This window comes from Mustela nivalis (assembly GCF_964662115.1).
Source record: "Mustela nivalis genome assembly, chromosome: 17".
Taxonomy (NCBI): Eukaryota; Metazoa; Chordata; class Mammalia; order Carnivora; family Mustelidae; genus Mustela; species Mustela nivalis.
Window position 1 is genome coordinate 54,917,208 of NC_139036.1, and position 10,738 is coordinate 54,927,945.

The following is a 10,738-nucleotide window of genomic DNA, read 5'->3' on the forward strand; positions in this document are numbered from 1 at the left end:
CCACGATATCATACTCTCCACTGAAGGGACTCGGGCGGAAGTTTACTCATTATTAGTCTACCTGTGTGAGCTCACCTCTGCTCCCATCTACCTCAGAAAAAGACTCTACGCATTCAGGAAAATGGGCCACAGTCCTAGGTCATGAGATAACCCACACTTTCCAGGTTTCCCAAAACGTTGAAACTGGAAACCTTAGGATTTTTTTTTTTTAACTCTAAGCCCCATGAAAAGCCTATAAGACATTTTCTACATGTCTTAGCAATCATTTGGAAGCAAAAGAAAAACAAGATTTTGAGATAGACAACCACTGCTGAGTACTATTTGGTGCATAGACTGATCCTTAAGGAGCCGATGTGATGGCTTCCAGATTCTGGAGCCGAGCTGGAAGAGCATGGCCAGGTCACGGTAAAGCGTGCGGTGAAGGGGGTGCCCTCAGTGTGCCCTGAGGATGTGCCCCGTCCAGCTGATAGCAAAAGTAAGGCCAGGGAAATCTCAAGTGTTTTAAAATTAGGTTAAGGAAAAGAACTTTTTATCACCTTCTCATCTTCTTTTCATTCACTGAAAATCACAACAAAATTTCTAGCTGCTGAAAAACAGGGTCTTAGCTACGGATCTCAGAAAAGAAAGTGAGCTGACTTTTGGAGTGCTCACGGTGGACCAGTCTCCGTGCTGGGCACTTGACAGGCGTCATCTTATTCAGTTCCCCCAGAAGCCGATGCCCGCTCGGCAGACGAGGCAACCGAGGCGTGGCGAACTTGCGTCCCTAACCCAAGCCCGCGCTCTGAACCGCTCTGCCACATCACCCTCCTACCCATGAGCTGTGCCTGACCTTCCCCAGCCCATGCTTCCCCGTCTGCAAAACAGGGCTAAAATCACGAACCTCACGGAGTTGTGTAAGAGTCCGGATGAAAGAAAATATTTTATAGAATTTGTCGCATTATCAGGCACACAGAGGTACCTAGAAAATATTAGGTTTCCCTCACCTTCAATCACAGCAAAAAAAAAAAGGACCAGAAACTTTTTGGTTGTTAAACAACGAACCATTTTCCAAATCAGCTAATATTAAACTACGGCTCTCACTCCTGCCATGAGTGGAGAGTTCAGCTGGCATGGACAGCACCAGCCACGGGATGCAAGATGAAAGCTGGGCCAGGGCCGAAAAGTAAATGCATTGTGTGTCTGCCGAGAAGGTGTCCACATTTTCTATCTACACGGGGTGATCCCTCCTGGAGAAGGGGCTTTCCTCCCCCGCCAAGCCTAACTAAACTTCGGTCTCCTCCAGAATGGGCCGGGGATATAACTCCCCCCCGCCCGCCCCAAACAAACAGAGCCTCCTCTTCCCCAAACATTCTGGAAACTTAGCAATTCGTGACATGTTGGAAACTGCTGAGTTTGTTCCTGGTGTTTCCTCCGGTGTGAGACCATGGTCGGCCTGGTGCTAGCCAGAAGGCGAGGCTCGTGCCGCTAATCCCAGGTCTGTAACCATCTGTATCGCTTTCGGGTCCAGCTGGAAACAGATGGCACACTCCAAGGGGGTGAACTAAAATGAATGTAATGAAGGTGCTGTGTGCAGAGGTGTGGGTGGGCGTCAGGGCAGCAGCAAGAGAAGGATGAGGCTCCTGGACGCCGCAGACAGGTGGAAAACTTTACCAGCCCTCCGGCTGGAGGGACGAGCGAGTGGATGATGTCACCTGGGCCCAGAGAGATCGGCAGCCACAGGGAAGGTGCGCGTCTACAGAGGCTGTGTCTGTAAAGCCACTCGGCCGGGGCCGGAGTCCGTGAGGACCCTCTGATCTCCTTCCACAGCTCCACCCGAGCTGGAGGGGAAGAGAACCAAGGGAGGCCGGACACAGAGGCCCGCCTTGGGGCACCCAGCAGGGAGAGGCCCAGAGCACAGGCAGGGTGGCAAGGAGGAGGCATGTGGACCGTGGACCGTCACCAGCACTCCCATGAACGGCCCAGCCCCCGTGTCGGGACCCCGGCACTCTCAAAGCGGCCCACTCTCTACCAGCATCGCTGGAGGGAGTTCAGGGACACTGCCGCCTTAGGTAGGGGTGAAGCTGAGGGGCCCCGGCGGGGGCCTTCCAGTGTCAGCACCACTCTCGAATTCCCAGAGGATAAATGGGATTTTCAGAAAATCATCATCAGATGGTGCAAAAGGGGTCCAGGGTTTGAGTGCCACCCACAGAATATTCCGGCTGGTCCGCTCCCAACTCTGCTCCCTACTCCGCTTGGGGCACTCACGCTTCTGAATACAATTTTATGATCTCCCTTTGGAAGGAATCATTTCCTGTGCACACAATTTCGCAAGTGTCAAGGTCGAGTAGGATACTCTTCCTCTACTCCCATCTACACCAAAAGCCCATGAAAAAACCAACCTGGCTCTTCAGCACATTTTAACCAGTTGCATGTGCTCCCCAACCATATGTACAAAACACCCCAACTTCACATTTTCTTGGATCTAAAGATCCAGAGTCTTCTATCATCCAGCATTGGGCCAAGGAGGGTTGACGTGTCTCTTTACCCAGCAGGACGTAAACAGAACACCCCACAAACACGCACCCCCAACCCAGGAGAGGGAGAGCCCAGCACAGCTTCCTGCAAACCCAGCTCCTCCTCCTACGGCCCTGCAGCTTCCACAGAGCTCTGCTTTCCCTGGGTCCCAGGCTCTGAAATGGACCCGTCCTCAGTAGACGTCTGCCACTACTTACAGTTTTAGGCTGAGGGCATGCTAAGACAGGGCACAGTCCTGCCAGTGGCTCATCCCAAGGAAAGGCAGACTAGAAACTGCTTCTTCCCAAGCTACTCCTTCAGGTGTGCCAGGAGGGAAACATCATCCCACCGAACTGCACCCTCGCAGCCGAATATTCTCAGGGGGCAGCCGTGCACCCCTGGGAGGGTACTGATCTCTTCTAGGTGAGCTGAGGGTGGCGGCGGTGTAACCCAACAGCCTCTCTTACCCATCTGCGTCTTCAAGCTGAAGACACTCCCCCAGGTCGGCCGTGACCACCTGTCCTTCTGCCGACTCCCAGTATCACTGTCCAGGATATCAGCCTGTGTGACCTCACTCCACAGACAGCCCCGAAGCACCAACATAAGGGAACAAGACGGTGAAGATGGACAGAAGGTTTGGGGGTTGGTTATTTTTTTTTTTTTCCCTAATTCCACAAGTAACCTTCAAAAATGCAAAGAATTTACCTCCTTTGGGGAGAGAGGGCAGGGCTGATCAGAAGGTGACTTCATTTCACACTTCCAAAATTCAAGTAAAGCTGATTATTTTTTTTTTTTCTTTCATGGGAATTCTAAAGTGAGGTGTACTTTGAATATTTACTGATTAGCATTGTTAGCATACTGGTAAATCAATCAATTACAAAGGTAAATTATTATCCGTGCACTAAAAGCATAGTGAGCGTCTACTTTGTTGCGAGACACTGTTCTGGAAGCTGGGAATTCATCGAGATGAGAGACAGACCCAGGCTCCCTCCCTTGTTGTAAGGGAGACACTCAAGAAACAAACACAACATGGGGCGCCTGAGTGGCTCAGGGGGTTAAAGTCTCTGACTTCGGCTCAGGTCATGGTCTCAGGGTCCTGGGACCGAGCCCCGCATCGGACTTTCTGCTCAGCGGGGAGCCTGCTTCCTCCTCTCTCTCAGCCTGCCTCTCTGCCTATTTGTGATCTCTCTCTCTCTGTCAAATAAGTAAATAAAATATTTAAAAAAAGAAAGAAAGAAAGAAAAGAAACAAATACAACAAATGCGGGAACACGAAGCCTCAATAGTGACCGATGCTCTGATGGAGGTCATGGAGAGCGAAGACAGGTGGTTAGGCACACAGGCCCCAGAGCCAGACAGTCTGGTTTATACCTCAGCTCTGCTACTTCCTAAGAGACTCGCGGTGAATCATATAATCTCCCTCAGCCCCAATTTCCTCCTTGATAAAGTAAAAATAAGAACAGGACCTAGTTCAGAGGAATTTGTGAATTTGGCGAACTGTGAGCATGAAATAATGTACTTAGTTCATATGCAGAGTCTGTAACAGAGGCTGACATGCAGCGAGCCCCCAATAAATGGTAGCTCTTCCTATTTTAGATGGAGGCAACCCAGGTGGGCTTCTCAGAAGCGGCAACCCCCATGTGGCAATCTGGTAAAAGAAACAGCCAGATGGGGTGCCTGGATGCTTCAGTCCGTTGAAGTCGGATGCTTCATCCGACTCTGGGTCAAGCCTGAGATCAAGCCCCACATCAGGCTCTGAGCTAAGTGTGAAGCCTGCTTGAGATTCTCTCTTTGCCTCTCCGTCTGCCCCTCCTCCACCTTGCCCATAGTCTTTCTTTAAAAAAAAAAGCTAAAATAAATTTAAAAGGTAAGAAAAGAGGGCGCCTGGGTAGCTCAGTGGGTTAAAGCCTCTGCCTTTGGCTCAGGTCATGACACCAGGGTCCTGGGATCAAGCCCCACATGGGGCTCTCTGCTCGGCAGGGAGCCTGCTTCCTCCTCTCTCTCTGCCTGCCTCTCTGCCTACTTGTGATCTCTGTCTGTCAAATAAATAAAAAAATCTTCAAAAAAATGGTTTAAAAGGTAAGAAAAGAAACAGCCAGAGTGAAGAAATGAGCGACACCTTGTTTATGAAACAGAAGGAAGCTAGGTAAGGTAGTAGAGGGCTGAACAGGTGAGGCCATGCAGGGACTTGTGGTCTTTGATGGTAGTTTGCCTCTGTCCCCAATGGGCAGGAAACCATGGGAAGTTGGAAGCAGGGGATGTGCTAGGATGGACAGTGGATGGACAGGAAGGACAGGGATCTATTGTAGATCCGGGATCAGCAAGCTATGGTCCGAGGACCAAAGATGGCCCCTCTGCCCGCTTTTGTATACAAGCGTTATTGGAACACAGCCATGCAAATTCATTTACATCCTGTCTAGTCCTGATTCCCTCTATGGTGGCCTTGTTGGATGGTGACGGAGACCGTGGAGCGCGCAAAGCCCACTGACGTTGGTTCTTGCTAGGAAAAGTTAATCAGCCCCGATTTTGGAGGAAAAGAACCTGTAGGACTTGTAAGTGGGTGGGCTGTGGAGGGTGCGAGAGGGAGGGGTCGAGGAGGATTCTGGGTCTCCAGCCATGAATCCCTGGGTGGTACCATTTTCAGAGACGGAGATGCTCCAGGGGAGGGGGCAGGATGGGTGGCAGGCAGAGTCGTTATTTTGGATGTATGAAGCTTGAGATGAGCCTGGGGTGTTGCAGGAGCTCAGGCTGGAGTCACAAATGGACACCTCCCCTGCAGACACCATTCCTTGCTCTCCGTTTCCACTGCTGCAGTGACACTCTAACTCACAGGGCCACAGGGCAGGAGATCATCACCTGGACAGGGAGCGCAGACCAAGAAGGGTTGAGCCTGGGTCTGTGCAGCATCAGAAGTCAAGCACCGGAAGAACCAGCAAAAATAATGGGGAAGTGCTTCACCAGGTAGGAGGGAAGGCCGTGGGGCATGTCTCAGGAGCCCAGAGGAAATAGTGTCCACAGGGGCAGGTCGGATATGCTGAAGCTGAGATGCAGCCGAAGCTGGCAAGATGGCCTTCCTCGCTGTTACTGGACGGGCTGGGGATGTGAGAAGCCCGGATGGGGGCAGCTGAAGAAGAGAATCAGAGGGGCCTGGAGACAACCTGTCCTCATGCAGAGAGGAGAGATGGGCAGGGGCAGACAGGAGGCACGCAGACAACAGAGCATGTCTGTAACGTGGGAGCTACCAGAGAATATTTTAAAGATCCAGGTTTTACCCACCATTTGAAAACTGAGCGTTCCTACAGAACCTTTCTGTAGCCTGACTGGCTCAAAGAAGCAATTACCATTAATTCATACGGGGAAAATGGAAAAAAAAAAAAATGCTCTCACGCCCCAAAAAATCACCTCTCTTAGCCTTTTCTGAGTGCTCTCCGGGCTTCTGCAAAACCGACGCTGGATACTGTTTGCGCTTTTTGCCTGTTGTTCGTAAAAGTGAAATCCTCTTTCTTTTGGCTAGCGAAAACAGGTACCAACAGAGGTCTTTCTTCAAAGCAAAGGCGCCTAACATGACCTTTTGAAAAGCGGGGGATGCCTGTGATGGGAATGATCCGGCCGAGTGGGAGAAAACCGGACCGTGGAGAGAAGGAAGTGAAGCCTCTGAGAGGTGGGGAGTGAGATCCAGAGGTCAAGTGGAGAGGTCAAGGGAGCAGGAACACTGCTCTAACAAGAGAGCCCACAGAGAATCTAACTACCTACACCAGCAGGCTGACAGAGGCGGCGGGTTTCACATGAGGACATCCGTGTCTGATGACTTGGATTTTTTCCCTACAGAAAGGCTCAGCAGCGAGGGTGGAACAGCAGGGAAGGGAAAAGACAACGTACAGGACGTGAAGTCTGAGCCTGTTACAGAGGCACCCACTGCTCATCAAATGTCTTTTGTGTTCTCCACGGCACCTAGCGCAGAGCTAGTGAACACCGTACGCATTCAATCCCACACTGATTAAGGACGTCACGTGTGCAGCAGGAACTCTGCAACACCTTTCCGCCACCCCTTTTCCCCCCCAGTTAAGGTAATGAGAAGGTGTGCAGCCCGGACGTTCAGGCTCCTTTCATCGTGGGGGAGGCCTGCCTGGCTATTTGTCCAAGGCAGAGGGTCAGGAATCTGCAAAGAGTTAAGTCAGATAACCACCTCTTCGTCAACCCCGCAGACACAGCTGGTGCACACATCTAAAGATGAGACATCAAGATGACTGCGTTAGGCTCCATCCCACTGGCATCCCGGCCCAGAGGGAACACCCAGCCTCGGAATCCCACCGACCTTGCGTCTGGCCCGCCCCTGGCATTCCTTTTACCAACAAGGGCTGCCTTTGCAGCATCAAATTCCCTATCTTTCCTCCCCTCCCTGTTCATCTGTTGTTGCTGCCTCTCCTTTTCTTTTTTTCTCTCGCCTTTTCTGTCTCTTCTAGGGCAGCCAGAGGGGAACCTATTTTTAAGGTTCCCAGGTAAGCTTGCTGCTTCTGCTTGTTCTCTCTCCTCTGGGTGTGCCCGGCGCTCTTCACATCGCGACTCTGTGAGGGGATGGCCCTCCCTCTGACATCATGGTAGGGGGTCCGGGCTGGTGTGTGTGGGGGGGTAGTCTTCTGCGGGTTTGCTCTTCAAACGGAACATGGACCTGTCTGACTTGCGGCCACCATTTGTCAAAGGAGAGAGACTGAAACAAGCACGTGAGAAGGCTGATATGGTGAGAATGTCTTATTGCCTTTGGTACTTTGACTATTAAGTAATTGACGGCAGAGGATCCTTTCTCTTTTCCCAATGCAGCCTTGGGACCGGTACCCTGTGATTCTGTGACATGTATTCATGACCCTAGTCACTCATCATGCAAATATTTATTGACTCAGCCTAGGATCCAAGGTCTCCGGGACCCTTTCCCAGATGCTAGACCGCATATTGCATAAGGGAAGGCGAACTTGTGGTCTCTGCAAAGACCAGTTTAGAACCCTTCTATTTCAGGCATTACGCTGCCTTGCTTTCAGTATTCCTATTAAAAAGTACATGTCCCCCCAACAGTCTGAATGAAACCACAATGCCAGTCGGCTCAGAGACAGCAAACATGTCAGGACAAATTCCCAGCTTTGAAAGCGAGCCCTAGGGGCGCCTGGGTGGCTCAGTGGGTTAAGCCTCTGCCTCATGACCTCAGCTCAGGTCATGATCCCAGGGTCCTGGGATGGAGCCCCACATGGGGCTCTCTGCTCATCAGGAAGCTTACTTCTCCCCCACCATCTCTGCCTGCCTCTCTGCCTACTTGTGATCTCTGTCTGTTAAATAAACAAATAAAATATTAAAAAAAAATAACAAAGAAAGAAAAAGAAAGCGAGTCCTCCAGCACACAGGCTCTGGGTGACCAGGCCTGGCCACAGTGGCAGGTGCCACGTGACCCCAAACCACTCTCCAGCTCTGGTCCGAAACTGCTGAGACAACTGCAGAAGGTAGCAAAGAGCGTAGGCACCATCTGAATGTTGCTCAGAATTGTTTGGCCCATCTGTCTCTTGATGTTCTGAAATTTTCTTTGAAGATAATAATGTGACACAAGAAAGATCAAGGACTTTAGAGTCAGGCTGACCGGGATGTGTAGACAGGCTTGGCTGCTGACTAGCTGTGTAATCTCGGGCAGGTGACTTGGTTCTGCTGAACCTGGCTTTATCTAGCAAACAAGCATGAGACCACCTACGATGTAGGATTATTATTAGGATTAAAGGTAACATATGCGAAGTGTCCAGATGGGGCTCAAAATAACAACTATTATAATTGGCAGAATGCCTGGGTTTTAATTCAGAAGCCCAGGATGATCTAAACATAATCTCTTAAATGTAAACACTGGCTGTCTTTTACCCCTTAAAGATTTAAGGTACAAAAAAGAAAATGACACCAAGACATCCTCCCTTCCCTGCACGCGAAAGGCACGGCACACACTCCGCCTTAAACCAAAACAAAATGATGGCGATAAAACTCGTAAGTGCCCTTTGCTCACGTACCCCTTGAGAAAAACAAAAAGACTAGTTTCTCCTCTCTGCCACTCAGTCCCCAGCACCTTCCTTGTCCGGCTGCGGAAGCTCTTGACCCTCATCCTGGTTTGGAGAGCGCCAGACAGCAAAAAGCCAAACCAAACCAAACCAAAAACAAACAAACAAAAAAGCCACAGAAGAGGAAGAGGACGTGGAACCTTGATGCAGGAGGGAAAGGAAAAGAAGACAAAGTCATGGACACCGCACCTCCAGTGCCCGGCTTCCAGGGCAAGAAGTTTTGGCAACTGCCTCTGTAAGGCACTCAGTTCTGCGCGCAGAAGAGCAACAGCGACATCTTCAGGGCAGCTAGAACTTGGCTGGGGAAGCAGAGGAAAGATCTGCTTTCAGACCATAACCCCGCAGTGAAGATGCCTGCCGAGAGCTGGCCTTTCCTCTACCTGAGATGATAGGTGAGTGCACAGCGCAAGTCCTCTCATACCATCTCCCAAGTCCCCCACCAAAACTGAGGCCTCAACAGGCCTCCCTCTTGCTGTTAGACAGGCAATCAGCCAAACTCTTCCGGAGCTGGAAACTCGGAAGGGTGTGTCAGTTAGGGACTCTAGGGCAACCAACCAGGCTGATTTTGATCTTCAAAGAAATGAAATGTGTCAGTAAGAACTGGGCAGCTCGTGCAGTCTCCGGGAAAGCTGGAGAACCAGGCTCAAGAGATGGGAACAAAGGGAAGTGGAAACAGTCAGAACCCAATCAAAGCACAGCACTGGGCCATCCGTTCTGATGAGGGGGCCTCACTGTGGCCACCCACGGCTGCCACCAGCAGCACCGCCAGCATGGGCAGCTCGGAGTTCCTGCTGGATTCAATGTCCCTGCTGCCGCCTGACATCTCTTGCTCTCCGTCTAAAGCCCCAATCTGTTGTCTGATTAGCCAATCCCGGGCCCACAGACTTGCATCATAGCTGTAAGGGGTCCCTGGAAAAGATCTCACCCCACAGAGGTGATTTCCCCAAATACAGAAAAGACATTTCACAGATGCTGGGCAGAGAGCATCAACAAAACGTCCCCTACAGAACGAGACTGATGTGACAGCAGACCTAGCACCATGGCGTGTTTTGAGTCTGTGGGAGGTTGTGTGACAAAGCAGAAAAATCACATGCCAGGAATTTAAAAATCCCAGGGAGATCCCATTCCTTATTAGCTAAGCAACTCAGGTGGGCAAATAAGCTTCTCTGGGTTTTTGCACGGAATGGAAATATCCCTACCTACTTTGTAAGGCTGATGTGTATACCAACTCAGTTAACTTCGTGTACAGGCTTTGACAATTACACTGAGTAAACCCTTTAGTGTCTTGGGGAGCCAGGTTATCCAGCTGTAAAATGAGGATATTCCCTACGTCGCAGGACGTCGTGAGGTTTAAATGAACGGCTTGATTTACAAATTGAAATCTGCTGTTCGGGATTTCCCTCAAAGAAACAGAGGTGGAGGGTGGACACAAGAGAAGGCTGACCATGAGGTAGCGGTAAACCTGGCGGGTTGGCACAGGACACCATGCTCTCCAGGTTAGCGTATGAGCCCTTCCATAATAAATGGTTTTTGTTTTTTTGTTTTTTTAAACGAGGGGTCTTGGAAGTACCTAGAAGAGTAAGGCCCCGCTCCCCGCCGCGCACCCCCAGGCGCTCTTAGCCCCCTCCTCTGGCCCACCACCCTCCGCCCCACGCGGGAGCCTGAGCATCCTTAGTGGTGAAACGAAAGCCCCCAAATGATGGACATCAAAGAAAAACCGAAGCAAAGCGAGCGGACGCGGGCCTTCGGGAAGAGGCGATCCGGAACTGCGAAGTGGCCGATGAACCCGAACGGCCCCCAGCCCCACCCGGGCACTGCATTCGGCCAGGGACCCAGAGAGCGATGACAACGACGCCACGGAAGGCCGCACGCCCGGTGCCAGGAGGCGCTGCGGCGAGCCGAGGCGTCGGGCTGTGCCGGGCCTTCGGGAGGCTGTGGCTCTCCGCCTCCCGAGCAGGCGGCGCCGTCGGACCGCGGACGCAGAGTTAGGACGCGGCCGGGCGGCACCTGCCCCGGGGCGGGAGTTTGGATCTCCGCCACAACGCGCGCGCAGACCAACGGCCCGCTCCCGCGCCTGCGCCAAAGAACAACAAAACCACCGCCCGTCTCACCCCGGCCCCGCCCCTCTGCCGCCCGGATGAGCTCCGAACCGGCAAGGCCCGCAGT

At 51.7% G+C, this 10,738-nt stretch overlaps 1 protein-coding gene across 3 annotated transcripts in view; it reads right to left on the reverse strand.

Annotated features, from left to right (window-relative positions):
• The window catches only part of SLC39A11 (solute carrier family 39 member 11), a 395,845-nt gene that overhangs the window by 384,438 nt on the left and 669 nt on the right, over nt 1-10,738 (reverse strand). The gene's annotated exons all lie outside the window — the stretch shown is intronic.